At 41.2% G+C, this 15,450-nt stretch overlaps 1 pseudogene; it reads left to right on the top strand.

Moving 5' to 3' along the window:
* LOC121175195 (MLP-like protein 43) overlaps window positions 1-3,311 on the top strand; it is a 72,436-nt pseudogene extending 69,125 nt beyond the window's left edge.
* The last annotated feature ends 12,139 nt before the right edge of the window (window positions 3,312-15,450 follow it).

Here is a 15,450-nt window from a genome sequence, read left to right as displayed (position 1 = left end):
CTTTGCTTTTATTACACTTGTCCGATTCTCTTTGATGATTTAATTGTTTTTAATCTTTTAATTGTGCTACATTGAGGACAATGTGTTGTTTAAGTATGGGGGGGGGGGGGGGGAGTGTTCTTTGGTTTTGCTAGTTTTGTTGGTTTTGTTAATTTGTTAGTTGTGTTAATTTGTTAATGTTGTTAGTTTCGTCGGATTTTCAGTTTAATATTTTGGGTCAATTTTGTGTGCACGTACGACTTTGCATGTTTTTCTTTGAATTATAGGATATGTTCAAGAAATGGGTAAATGTTTTGAAAATAAAAGTTCTTGACATTTTGTGACTTGAAATCCTTGATTCTTCTCTACATGTCATGATAGTTTTGAAAGCTCAATTTGAAAGTGATGATTTTACCTTTGTGAGAATTTGAGCCATCCATCATTATAATCATTTGGTGTGTTTTGCCCCATTGATTGCTTGCACAATAGCCTTGGCTTGATTCTTGTTGATGCGTCCTAATTCACATGCATATTTGGAAATGATTAAGGCAATTTTGTTCTTATAAGCTTCTAGCCAAATGGACTTACCTTGAATTAATTCCTTTGATAGCCCTTTTGAGCCTTGTTTCCCTTTCCTTGTTTTGAAGCTCACTACAAGCCTTAAGTGAAAAACCATGATATTACCATATCCTTAAGGAATTTTGGAGCTTTGGAATTGTTTTGGGAATAAGTGTGGGGGGTTTTTGTTTCATTGGACAACTTGTTTTGTTGGCTATGCTTCATGATGTATTTTGGGCCATACTTGATGTACATTGTATATTGGTTAAATGTTGGACATGCTGAATGAAATGTTGTTTCTCAAAGGCAAAAAAAAAAAAAAAAAATTCGAAAAAAAAAAAAGAAAAAAAAAAGCAATAAAGTTGAGTGAATAAGATCTTTAATGGCACAAGAATGATGAAACTCTTGGTTCTACTCTTCATGTTTAATTTTTATCTTTACTTCTTTTTATTTTCTTATTTTTTTTTCTTAATATGCACTTATTCCCCTTTGCTCCTCTATTCCTTTGGGATTTAGCCACTTATTCCATATTTCTCCATACCTTGTCCTTGGCCCCATTACAACCTTAAAAGACCTTTTGATCCTCATGTGCTTGTGTTTATGGTTGATTGTCAATTTTAGAATCTTGCCAAGTTTATGTGGTGTTTGCTTTCATGGATGCTTTGAGGGTAAATAGTAGCCTAGACACTTGAGAGATAGAGTGTATATCTTGTGAGGCTTTATCACTTTTCATTCTTGAGCTGATTAACTATTTTGCCATGATTGGGTTGCTTGGATGATTTTCATGAATGTCTTGACTTTTTGGATCTCCTTATGTTAGATGTTACCCATTCCTTTTATTCCTTGATGTTCATTGAGAAATATGTGAATGTTTTTGTTTGTCTCCCTCTGATATCCTTGGATTTTGTTCTTTGTTTCATTTTGCCTAGGAGTGCAAAAGGCTAAGTATGGGGGGTTTTGATGTGCCATCATTTTCTTCTATTTTCTAAACCCTTTTTGCACCATTTTAATTATTGATTGGTCTTAATTGTCAATTAATTAGGCAGTTTTATTATTTGGGCCCATTCAGCTAATTTGATGTTTTTAATCTAATTTCAGGAATTAATGAAGCATTGGGCTTGAATCTAGCATTGGGCTTGAATCTAGAATTGGGCTTGGACTTGAAGAGGGCAGACTAATTTATTCTATAAAATTAGATCTTATCTTATCAAGATATTATTTAGATTTGATCTCATCTAGATATTATTTCATCTAGATCTTATCTTATCTTATCTTATCTAGATTTGATTTGATTTTACTTATGGGCTTGGATTTAAAACATATTTGTAAGCTTTGGGGCTGAAAAAAACTATATAACAGCACCAAGGTTCTAGTTTAGGGGCCCCCCTCTCTCCCTCGCGGGAGACTCTCTCTCTCTCTTCTCTCTCTTCTATTTTTCGTTTTTAGTTTTAGTCTCTCTTCTCTTTCTCTTTTATTTTCGTTTTTTTTCAATTCCAGTTCAGACTTTTAGTTTTATCAATACAATTTCATTCTCTATTTGATTAATGGAAGGCTAAGTCCGCAGCGTTGTTTTCCCTTGAGGATCAAGCACAGTTCTCTTTGAGGTTCTATTATTACTGTTAAATTCTGTTTAGTTTTTCCTCTTCACTAATTACTTTGAATTTGTTGCTTTTAATTCATGCATGCTTAGTGCTTGATTAATTGTCTCTGCGCTTAATTTACGTTCATGCTTAATGATCGTTTATGAGTAATTGGTATATGTGATGCTTAATCACATAATGAATGCCTTATGTTGAATTTCGCTTAGTAATTTAATTTAGGGTTGGATTAAGTGGTTAAACTGATAAAGGATAAACTCTCGTAACCTAGGATAAGAGACTTGCTTGTGAATCAAGGGGAAGCAACGTGTTTTAATTCTGATATTTTCTAATTCACATATATTCGCTGTTTAATTTACAAAAGCAAACAACCCCCCCCCCCCCCATCGTTACTGTTACTGTTGCTGCAAGTATATTATGAACATTTGGCTTGTCACTGCTCGTTGGGAAACGACCTAGGATCACTTCCTAGTTACTGCATTTTCATGTTTATTTGATTCGGGTACGGCCTCGATCAATCGTCCTTGAAATTAGATCATCAATGTCAGTTTTACAGAAAAACCATCGCGAGTGGATCTATATTTTCTCGTGGTTCCACGTTCTCTTGCGTTTGTTCCACTCCTCGCATATTTTTTGTTTTCAACTTTTTATTCTCTCGTGTTCATTCCTCTCCCTCCACATACCTCAACCCAAACACCAAACCCCTTCCCCTCCCCTCCCTCCAAATCACCCCCCCTGGCATCTGCTCCTCTCCCTCGTGTCCCCTTTTTAAATTCGGTCCACCACTCCACGGAGAAAGAGTGACACTAGATCATATGCTGCTAGCTTCGGGAGAAAGTATGGAAGAGAGGGAATTAGATGACGTGGTGTAGGGGACTCATCGTCCTTCTCAAGAAGTGGCGAGCCAGGTTCGGTCAAGTCGGAGGCGTAGCCGTTTCTAAGAGAGTGTGACGAGGCGATAGTGAGTTTTTATGACAGTGACGATGGTGAACCAAAGCGGTTGAAGGCGACGGTGTGCTTCAAAGACTGGGTTGGTCTGAATTGGTACATGGCACAGGCAATCCGATCAGTTCAGGCCACCATTGGCGTGACAAAAACATTCTTAAGCTCAAAGCCACCATCGACAATCTCTCCATCAAGAGCAACATAGGGTCAAAGCAGCACCATGAGTTGTAAACACTGCTGAGTGGAGCAATGACCGACTTGTACATGTGCCTCGATGGCTTTATGTACAACATAGGGCACGTGAGGGATAAAATCAAGAAGAAGTTGCTTCAGAGATCGCATCACATGAGCAACTCATTGGCCATGTTGAACATAGTGTCAAGAGTGCATAAATTAACAACTTCTTCGAAATCTGATGAGCTGTTTCCAGAATATGGAAAGATACAAAAGGGGTTCCCTTCGTGAGTGTCCTCCAAAGACCTATTTAGAATATTTATGATAGTAAACTATGTAGAACTACATCAAAGGAGAAAACAGAATTGGAGCGCCTGTAGAAGCCATTATATGATTCAGTTCGTCGAATGGCAGAAGTTCATCATTAGGTTGTAATTTTAGTCTTACTTTCCAGCTTTAACCCTTTATTTTAATGGCTAATTTTGGAAAAATAAAATTGGACAAGATTGCCACTATTTATTGTTTGGGTATGGAGGAGGAAATGAAGAGTTGGAAGTGGAGGTAAAATTAATATGGGTCTGACCCCTTATTTTTTATTCTCCGAGAATTTATGGAAAACATTAAAAGGAAAGCTAATTTGTAGAAAAATGTTTTCACCTATGCTCTTTCATTCCTTATACTTCCATTAGATTTTAACGCAAGGTTACTTTCCTTTTCTTTATTTCCCTTGTTTCATCTGATTTTATTTTACATTCAAGTGAAATGTTAAGAAGTATATTTATTCTTTGATAAAGCTTGGTGTTATAATAGTAGCTTAGTATATTCTTTATTTCTAAGTAGGTTCGCAAATATATTAAAGGCATTTTAAAGCCTGGAATGTTGATGACTTCGTAAGCTAATATCAAAGGATGCTATTTAAATTGGTAACACTTTATACTATGGTTTTCTACTTTTCCCTTTTGTTATCTGGTTTCTTGCTTTACAGTACTAAATATTAAGAATGAGCAATGAAAGGCCACCAAGAGAATAAACGTTGTGAGAATGTTATGATGGATGAGTGATTGTAAAAGAAAAATTAAATGGAAATGAATGTATTTGAGAAAATGTAGTAATGGCACCTATTAAGAAAAAAAGATGGGAAACTCATACCTCAAATGATTTGGAATGTGAGAAAGATCAGTGGAAGCCCCAATTAGAAAAGTTGATCAAATAAATGATAGCTCCAATTACTGGAAAATAACTGACTAAAACCATTAAAAAGGATTTAAATTTAAATGGCCTCTATGAAGTGTTGGTTTTTTATTTAATCATTGTAATGTAGTGGTTTTGCCTGATGTTGTAATTGACCTCCGTCGCAACTTACCCTTCGACGGGAGGGCGACACAGGGCTCACAGGTTCGTCTTCCAAGGGAGGAAGGCGCGCAAAGTCGCCACCAACATTTATTCGAGGAAAACGTTGGAAAAACCAGAATGTGTGGTCTACGAACTTTAATCGTGAAAGGTTTGGGAGTTATTTTTACGCACGGGGAAGGTATTAGCACCCTACGCGTCCGACACAAGGGACGGCAGCTGTCGCAACCTACCCTTTTGCGGGCGAGCGAGGCGAGGTTCGCGGGTGCATTTTCCAAAGGAGGAAAATGCGCGGAGTCGCCACTGTCGCAACCTACCCTTCGGCGGGAGGGCGACGCACGACTCACGGGATGCGTGTTCCACGAAAGGAATACGCGCGGAGTCGCCACCAACGTTTATTTGAGGAAAACGTCGGAAAAACCGGAAAAGACGCGATCTACGAACTTTTAAGTGAAAGGTTCGGGAGTTGTATTTACGCACGGGGAAGGTGTCAGCACCCCACACGTCCGTCACAAGGGACGACAGCCTTTAATCGAATGTGCAAACATGACTTTGATTTTTACGTTCCCTTTACGTTCTTATATCTTTTATGCCCTTTTTATATTTTTCTCTTTTTGTGGTCCACAAGGGTGTTTTCCCTTTGCTCCTACGTATTCCTCAATTTGTGATGAGGAAATCAGACCTACGTAGTTCTTTCAAAAGCGGTAAAGTTACATGTTGATTTTATGCTTTTGAACGGTCCATGTTAACCGATAAAAGCAAAGAGGACCGTTTAAGGCGTTGGACCTTAAAACGGTTTTTAGTGATTTTTCGGACAAAACTTGATTTGTGAGTCTATTTTAGTCTTAGTTTCACTTTGGTTATTAATCAATTCATTCAAGGAAACTTTCAAAGAAAAACGTCCGATTGATTTTTTTGGTTATTTGGTTCAAAGATATTTTGATTATTTTATTATTATTTTTCATGATATTTTGATTATTTTACTTTTTTTGGTTTAACCGAGGTTATAGCGTGAACGATCGGTTAGATTTCGTTTTAAAGGTGATTAAATGAGATTACAACACAAATGATCGGTTGAAATTCATTTTATCATTTATTAGGTGAGAAAACGGCTTAAATAAACGGTAAAAGCGCGTTAAAGACCGAAGAAAAGAAATCGAAAATGAACGAAATAAAGATGAAAGCTTAAAAAAAAAAGAAATGAATTGAAAGTCTCGGATTCGAAAACTTACCCGTTGAAGAACGAAGAACAGATGAAGAACGGTGAAGAACGGACGAAAACCTTCACGGATTTGCTTACGGAAACATCTCGGAAGCGTTACGGAAGAACCTCGGCTTGGATTTTCTTCACGGAAACAATTTTTTTCACCCAAAACAGCTGAAATACATAGCCAGGGGGCTGAGGGATCCTTAGAACAGCCCCTTTCAGCCTATTTATAGGAAAAAGGGGGAGGAGGTTGCCGCCCAGCTCGCCTGGGCGAGCTAGGTTGCTTCCAGAGGAAGCAACCCAGCTTCAAAAAACATTCTGGAAGGCCCAATTCAAAATTTCAAAATTGCTATTTGCACCCCCCCAATTTTGATAAGTTCACCCCTCTTCTTTCGTAATTTACGGAAAAGTTACGGAAGCATTACGGGTGTCCCGGAAGCCCCGAAATCTCATTTTTCAACACAACGGGGGGTGTGGTGGCCACCTAGCTCGCCCAGGCAAGCTACGTTGCTTCAACCTTAAGCAAGAAATTGCCCAGAAACCTCTAGAAGGGCCCAGATTCGGAAATTACTATTTGCAACCCCCATTTTACTAAATACACCCCCTTTACCCTTTTTTTGGTAATTCTTTTTTCGTAAAGTTACGAAAACTTACGAATTTCGTAACGATACTTGTTTTCTTTTCGTAATGTTACGAAACCTTGCGGATTACATAATCATCCCTTTTTTGACTTACGGAACCTCACTAATTGTGCAACGATGCTTCCTTTTGATTTCCGGTGTGTCACGGAACCTTACAAATTGTGCATCAATACTTTCTTTCGGTTTTCGGGACATCACGGAACTTCACAAATTGCCTAATGATGGGTGCCAAGCACCTCAAAATGACCAAATACAAGTTGCATGCCACCAAGCCAAGGTCCCCGGACGAAATTAGGGTATGACAGTTGCCCCTCTTTACTTGTCTTTTATTGGAGATAAAAGGGAAGTAAAGATAAGACACTAATTTCGTTCCTCTCGGTTGACGAGAGTCGCGGGTGACCATAAAATCTCCGCATGCAAATGACTTGTTGTCCCCGGGGGAACAAAGGGTGCATAAGACGATGTCAGTCTCTGCATGCTATCAGGTTTTTCGTCTTACAGATAGCAAAAAGGAATGTTTATACGGATAACCACTCGGGTATTTCCGCCCGTCAGCGTGCCTCTAAAGTCAGTATGACAGATCTTGTGAGCGCGGAAAATGATGTAAATCTCTGCGTGTCAACGGGCTTGTCGGCTGCGATTGACGAAGGGCGCAGAAGACGACGTTAGTCTCTGCGTGCTATCAGGCTTTTCGTCTTACAGATAGCAAAAAAGAATGTTTATACGGATAACCACTCGGGTATTTCCGCCCGTCAGCGTGACTCAAAAGTCAGTATGACAGATCTTGTGAGCGCGGAAGATGACGTAAATCTCCGCGTGCCAACGGGCTTGTCGGCCGCGATTGACAAAGGGCGCAGAAGACGACGTTAGTCTCTGCGTGCTATCAGGCTTTTCGTCTTACAGATAGCAAAAAAGAATGTTTATACGGATAACCACTCGGGTATTTCCGCCCGTCAGCGTGACTCAAAAGTCAGTATGACAGATCTTGTGAGCGCGGAAGATGACGTAAATCTCCGCGTGTCAACGGGCTTGTCGGCCGCGATTGACGAAGGGCGCAGAAGACAACGTTAGTCTCTGCATGCTGTCAGGCTTTTCGTCTTACAGACAACAAAAAAGAATGTTTATACCGATAACCACTCGGGTATTTCCGCCCGTCAGCGTGACTCAAATGTCAGTATGACAGATCTTGTGAGCGCGGAAGATGACGTAAATCTTCGCGTGTCAACGGGCTTGTCGGCCGCGATTGACGAAGGGCGCAGAAGACGACGTTAGTCTCTGCGTGCTGTCAGGCTTTTCGTCTTACAGACAGCAAAAAAGAATGTTTATACGGATAACCACTCGGGTATTTCCGCCCGTCAGCGTGACTCAAATGTCAGTATGACAGATCTTGTGAGCGCGGAAGATGACGTAAATCTTCGCGTGTCAACGGGCTTGTCGGCTGCGATTGACGAAGGGCGCAGAAGACGACTTTAGTCTCTGCGTGCTGTCAGGCTTTTCGTCTTACAGATAGCACATAAAGTTTTGAAAGTGCGGACAACCACTTGGGTATCTCCGCATGTCACGTGACTCCAGTGTCAGCATGACAGAACTTGTGAAGGTGGCCGACAAAAGCGAGGCTCTTGCTCCTACGTATCCTCCAATGAGGAACTCAGACCTACGTAGTTCTTGATAACTTGTGAGACTTGAAAAAGTCTCCACCGGAAGATGCTGACACCTCCAGAAAGGGCGCAGATGACCACATTGGCCTCTACTCATCAATCACACTTGGGGTCACTGAATGACGAGGTGCGGGTAACCGTAAGGTGTCTCCGCGGGCTACCAGCTCTTGGGTCATGGTAACAAAAAGCGGTGTGGTCGACAAAAGCAAGGCTTTTGCTCCTACGTATCCTCAAATGAGGAACTCGGACCTACATAGTTCTGGATAATTTGTGAGACTTGAAAAAGTCTCCATCGGAAGATGCTGACATCTCCGGAAAGGGCGCAGATGACCACATTGGCCTCTGCTCATCAATCACACTTGGGGTCACTGAATGACGAGGTGCGGATAACCGTAAGGTGTCTCCGTGGGCTACCAAAAAGCGGTGTGGTCGACAAAAGCAAGGCTTTTGCTCCTACGTATCCTCAAATGAGGAACTCAAACCTACATAGTTCTGGATAACTTGTGAGACTTGAAAAAGTCTCAGTGTTTTCTCCACTAAAATGCAAACATGCTTTAGCAAAGAGACAAATATTCCAACTGATTAGAGCAGCATATGCTTTTTTGAGTGAAAAACAATGCGTCTACCGGGGAAGGAGAGTATGCTGATGAAATCCCCCATAACCATAAATGAGATTTTGGATGTTAGCATTTCGTTTCTAAATGACCATTTAGAGGAAACACTGGGTTCAACTAAAATAGAAGAAAATCACTCAAAGTGTATCAACCTCGCACAGGTAAGTGTTTCATCCTAATTCCGAACCATAGATATGTCACGACTTGATTTTACAAATCATTTCCTATCAAATCAAAGATTACATGCGTGATCATGGATCAATAGGACTTCCCTTGGAAACGGGTTCTTTTGGTGGGTTTTTCGGCTTTTGACCTCTTCTTTTTTTTTGGCCCTTTTTTGGCTTTTTTCCTTTTCTGTTTTGGTTTAGTGCGGGGCGAAAAAGTCGCTAGCACACAAGATTTTGGTTGGCAATTAAAGGGAGAAGACCACTTTAGGTCATGGTTTCATTTCCTTCTTTTCGTTCATTTGGTGACAATTCTGTATTGTTCATATATTGTCCGGTCCAAAGACCTTTCTGCACATTTCTTCTGTTTTCTTTCGATCCTTGATCAGGAGCTTTCTTTCCTTCTTCTTCTTCCTTTTTTACTTTCTCCCATTCTTTGATTGGGAATTTTCTTTCTTTTCTTTTTGCTTTCTCTTTGATTGGAAATTTTCCTTCTTTTCTTTTTGCTTTCTCTTTGATTGGAAATTTTCCTTCTTTTCTTTTTTGCTTCCGAGGGTAAGGATTGACATTCTCACCCTGGGTCAAGGTTTATGGTGAGTCAGGATTTTGGCTCAAAGCTTGTAGAATGGCTAGACATAATACATGGCGGGGTTTGGTTTGGTTCAAGGATAAAAGGGATGCCCCACATTATTTCCATGACACAAATGCAAAGATGATGATTTGGAAATTTTATGCAAAACTGGTCATGCATGCACCTATGCGGACACTCAAGTGTCAAATTTTTATGGTCATGTGATGCTAGGGCTCAGGATTTATTTCCTCTATTTTAAATCAACCCAATGTTTCCAGAATATGTTCTTTTATCAATTTGTGCATTCATCCGAGTCCATTTTGGGTACTCGGGAAAATTTCACAGCATTCACCCTTCAGGTGTACACACATTTTTTTTCCAAAAACTAGCTATGATCAGCGAATTTTTCTTTAAAGAAAAGTTAGAAGTCATCTCTTTTCACAAGCATGTTGGTTTTTCAGCTAGACAACTTATTTTTCTTTTTTTTCTTCCTTGTTTTTTCATTAGTTCATTTCTTTTTCTTGTTTGTTTTTTTTTTGTTTTTTTTTCCCTTTTTTTTCATGAGGTATTTTGCTACCTAAACATGTGTATATTTTTGTGAGGTATTTTTGCTATATACACGCATATCCAAGGTATCTTGCTACCTAAACATACATATATATGTTTTGTAAGGTATTTTTGCTATATACATGCATATCCAAGGTATCTTTCTACCTAAACATACATATATATATTTTGTGAAGTATTTTTTGTTTACATACATGCATATCTAAGGTATCTTTCTACCTAAAAATACATATATATATTTTGTGAAGTGTTTTTTTGTTTAGATACATGCATATCTAAGGTATTTTCACTACCTAAGCATACATATATATATTTTGTGAGGTATGACTACCTTCCGAGCTTGCGCTTGTTTTATTTAAATTCCCAGGATCATGAGAAACTAGGTGCGTCCTACTATAAAAAGTGATCAAATAACAAGCATAGATTCAAAAGGTACTAGGTTGCCTCCTAGTAGCGCTTCTTTAACGTCTTGAGCTGGACGCCTTATGACTTGTCGGTCACTGACCTAGTACTTTGCTTACCTTTGGCTTTGGACTTGGTCGCCTATTGGTCGGCCATGTGGTGTAGGCAATACTCAAACCTTTTTGTGGATGAGCAGAGGTGAACTCTAGAGGTGATGGCGGTGCGTCTGTTGCCCGCTGCCGGCCATCCCCAGGCTGCTGTGGTGTTTCGCCCTGCGCCTGCCTGGAGACGCAGTACTTCTTGATGAAAGCTCGATTAGTAGGGGGCCTGATGCCCTTGCTGGAGGTGACAGGTACTCCGTAGAACTGACAGAGACCCGTAATTAGAGCTTGGCAACTCCAAGACCCTGTTGGACTTCTTCCGGTCCACTGGGTGTCTTGCAGGCCCGATCCCTGCAAACAATAGATGAAATCAGAAATCAGTTGAGCGATGTGCATACTTACCTATGATGACGTGACCTTGCCGGGGGGGTACGGGCACCCTGTAGGACTGATAGAGGCCCGTAACCAGAGCTGGAAACCCCAGGGCCCTGCTGGACTTTTCCGGGTCCACTGGGTGTCTTGTGGGTGCGATCCCTACAAATAGTAGATGGCATTAGAAATTAGTTGGAAATAATGCATACCTACCTATGTCGGGACGGCACAGACCAACTGATACTTCCGCAGGGGGAGATCGGCATTACGATCACTGGGCAGAATGTTGCTAAGTAACAACGTCATTTATATCTGTGTAAGAGTGGTCATGTTGGTGCGCATGATCCACACTCGTCTCTTTGCAGCGGCCCGGGTGAAATCTTGCCCCGATATGCATAGTAGCTGCGTGATAGCCTTCCTCTCTGGTTGTGCTTGCACAGTTGGTCGCCCTCCAATATTAGGGGGTGGCCCAAGAACCGTTAAAAGGAAACTACTGGTCCCTTAACCGGGAGTGCAAGTCTCGGTTAAGCATTTAAGGATAGAGGACCTTAAATTCTCTTAAGGTGCGGATGTGGAGCACACTGAAAATGAGGACACGTAGCCCTCTAAAGGTGAGGGCGTGCAGCCCTCTCAAGGCGAGGATGTGTAGTCCTCTAAAGGTGAGGGCGTGCAGCCCTCTGTTGGCGAGGACGTGTAGTCCTCTAAAGGTTAGGGCGTGTAGCCCTACGAAGGTGAGGACATGCAGTCCCTTGATGGCGAGGGCGTGTAGCCCTCTAAAGGTGAGGACATGCAGTCCTCTGATGGCGAGGGCGTGTAGCCCTCAGAAGGTGAGGACGTGTGGTCCTCTAATGGCGAGGGCGTGTAGCCCTCTGAAGGTGAGGATGTGTGGTCCTCTAAAGGTGAGGGCGTGTAGCCCTACGAAGGTGAGGACGTGTGGTCCTCTGATGGCGAGGGCGTGTAGCCCTCTGAAGGTGAGGACGTGTGGTCCTCTAAAGGTGAGGGCGTGTAGCCCTACGAAGGTGAGGACATGCAGTCCTCTGATGGCGAGGGCGTGTAGCCCTCTGAAAGTGAGGACGTGTGGTCCTCTGATGGCGAGGGCGTGTAGCCCTCTGAAGGTGAGGACGTGTGGTCCTCTAAAGGTGAGGGCGTGTAGCCCTACGAAGGTGAGGACATGTGGTCCTCTGATGGCGAGGGCGTGTAGCCCTCTGAAGGTGAGGACGTGTGGTCCTCTAAAGGTGAGGGCGTGTAGCCCTACGAAGGTGAGGACATGCAGTCCTCTGATGGCGAGGGCGTGTAGCCCTCTGAAGGTGAGGGCGTGCAGCCCTCTGTTGGCGAGGACGTGTAGTCCTTTTCAGGCGAGGACGTGTAGTCCTCTAAAGGTGATAGGTACAAGTACCCAAGGGTCCACCCTTATGAGAAAGCAAGAGATCGACTCATCGAGAGGGCCGGTCATCCCAAATCCACAAGATTTGGACATTAGATGTAGGAAATCTATGCAGTTAACATGATTTTTAGGGATGCAGATGCATGCAACCTTTGTCGTGAAATTTGGTAAATGCGGACTTCATATGAAACAATGCAATGTAATGAAAAGTTGTACAATGTTCATGACATTCTTTCCCTATTTTGTGATTTTGATTTTGATTTGATTTGTTTTTGGAAAACACAAATTGACTGTCCTTTTGAAAGAGGTGATAGTCCATGCAACCTTATCCTATCTTTTGCAAATCTCTCCGAGAACTCCCTCTGAGTGTTGTTCTGTTTGATTTAGTCATTTGACCATTTTGGAGTGACGGCAATGGAGTCGTTTGATGTTTAATCAATCCATTGAAATCCTAGGGTTTGTCCCCCTTTTTTTTGTTAAAAACATCGATGGGTGAGAACTTTTGATCGACCCCTATGTTCACTTGAGGCTCATGCACGGTGCCCCTCATTGCCCCAGTGTAAGGCTTTGAGGTACCAATCGTTGTCTTTCATCATGACCTTGTAGGAGGGAACCTATTGGGTGAGAACTTCTAATCTGCCCCTAGGTTCACTTGAGGCTCATGCACGATGCCCCTCATTGCCCCAGTGTAAGGCTTTGAGGTACCAATCATTGTCTTGTTTTCATAGCCTCGTAGTGAGGAAGAATGAAAGAAGGAGTTGATTCTTGCAAAAAGAATTTTTTCAAGGACGAGAAATAGTTGAAGGATTTTTCGATGGATTAAGTCAAATGACTCCTATGTAGAAGCAAGATGTTTTGATGTTTTGATGATGCCAAAGGATCAAGTGCTTCCAAGTTTTATTCAAGACAAGAATCCAAGAATCCAAGAAAATCAATATATATGATCAAGTTGATCTCTAGAATCTTAGGAAGAAGTTTCCAAATTGAAAAAGCAAAAGGTTTGGCCAAAGAATTCTATCTAAATCATTTTAAATTGAGATTTACTCTCTTGTAATCAATTACCAACAGCTGAAAATGTTTATAATAGTCACTAGAAATTTGAATTCAAAATTTATAATGTGTAATCGATTACACATGGATGGTAATTGATTACCAGCAGTTTATTCAAATTTTAAAGCCTGTGATCGATTACACAAGTCTTGTAATCGATTACCAGAGGAGATTTTCAGAAAATAATTTCCAAGAGTCACATCTATTCAAATGGTTTATGAATGGCCATCAAAGGTGACTTGGAAACACGAATTTAAAGAGAGTTTTCATTGCCCAAAAAGGTTTATCCTCTCAAAAGATTAAGATTTTTTCTGAACTGAAATGTCTTATCCTCTCAAAAAGATTCCTTGGTCAACCACTTGCATATTCAATAAGGAATTTTGATTGATCTTCATTGTACAATCTATCCTTTTTAAGAGAGATTTCTTCTTCTCTTCTTCTTACTTCTGAAAAGGGATTAAGAGACTGAGAGTCTCTTATTGTAGAGGATCCTTGAACACAAGGGAAGGGTTGTCCCTGTGTGGTTCAGACTTTGTAAAAGGAGTTTTACAAAGAGAGTGGAAAATCTCAAGTGGGTTTCTTGAGGACTGGACGTAGGCGCGGGAAGTGGCCGAACCAGTATAAATCAAGTTTGCATTCCTCTCTTCCTTTAAACTTCTTTTATTGCTATTTATCTTTTGCTTTAAAGAAGTTTATTTTGATTTGTCTTTTGAGTAATTCATGTTAAGGGTGCATTGTTAATCCAAAAAGAAAGAGTGATAGTTCAATTGGGGAATAGTCTTTGCATCTTAATTCAACCCCCCCTTTCTTAAGATAACTGAGGCCATTTGTCCAACATCCTATTCTTGACAACTCGCTTCTCTAAGAAGACAAACTTTCCGGCATGATAAAATGAGGTCACATGAACGTCTATATTTTTACTTGAAAACACAGTCAATCAAATGCCCTCTCTTCTTTTTTTGTTTTTTTTTTGTTTTTTTGTTTTTTTTTTTACTTTACTCGTCGTTTTACGACACCCCCACCAACGTGCAAGATGAGTAATCTCTGATTGAACGGTCTTGGAAGTCAACACTCAGGAGCGCAGGTTGCTTGAGCAAACAGACCAATGGCTTACACTCACATTCCGATGGAAGTTGAATAAGCAAAGATGTGTTCGTGAGAGGATGTCCATTTTATCCATATCATTTAGCATTGTAACTGTGGTTTATGGCATAAACTTGAAAATCCTGATGAGTCATAACAACAGCTTCCAGAATTGCCCCATGTATGGTGTTGCTTGTCAATGTTAGGATTCAACAAGCGATTCTCCTCAAATTTCAGCCAGCCCGTATCAATTAGACTTCACACTTTATGCTTCGGGGGTCATACAATGCTCAATGGAATGCCCCGGGGCTCCTCCATGATAAGCACACGTTGCGTTCGAGTCGTATCCTCAGAAAAATGGAGGTTGAGGAACCTTGGTTGGGGTTATGGCTACCATTGAATTATTGAGTGGATATGGGATCAAGTTTAGCATATGACAACGGAATTTGGGGTGAACCCTACAGGCTTTTTGCTGCAAAATTCCTTTTTGTTGGTGTTTTTTGGTTTGTGCTAAAGGTGGTCTTCGTCATTGGAAGTGCGGTAGACAGGCTTTGTGGTTGATTTAGGGATGGCCTTTGTGGATAACTGGGCGGTGGGTAAGGAGGAGGTTTGTTATTGGCTGAGTAATGACATTGTTGGGTTGGTGGGAAACTTGGCCGTATAGGAATGGCAGTCACAGCATGGGTTTCTCCCTCTTTCTCACCCTCTTCATTTGCCCCAGTTTTCTCATTCGTCCAAGCAGGATGACTAAATTTGCCTTTTTTTCAGACCCACATCGATCCTTTCACTGGCAAAGACCAAATCCTCAAAGCTTTGAAGGTGCGTAGCCCACCATTTTCCATAGTAGAATACTGGTAATGTGTCTACTATCATTGTCATCGTTTTTTCGTCATTGAGGTGCCACTTTGAGCTGCCAGGTTCTCCACCTTTGGGCGTATTCTTTGAAAGATTTGTGCCCCTTTTTGCACATGTTCTGTAGTTGCATCCTATCCGAAGACATTATACTGACACTGCCTAATGAAGGCAACCACT

Source organism: Glycine max, chromosome 7 (assembly GCF_000004515.6).
Source record: "Glycine max cultivar Williams 82 chromosome 7, Glycine_max_v4.0, whole genome shotgun sequence".
NCBI lineage: Eukaryota > Viridiplantae > Streptophyta > Magnoliopsida > Fabales > Fabaceae > Glycine > Glycine max.
Note: the sequence above shows the minus strand (reverse complement) of the source record. Positions and strands in the feature narration are given on the sequence as shown.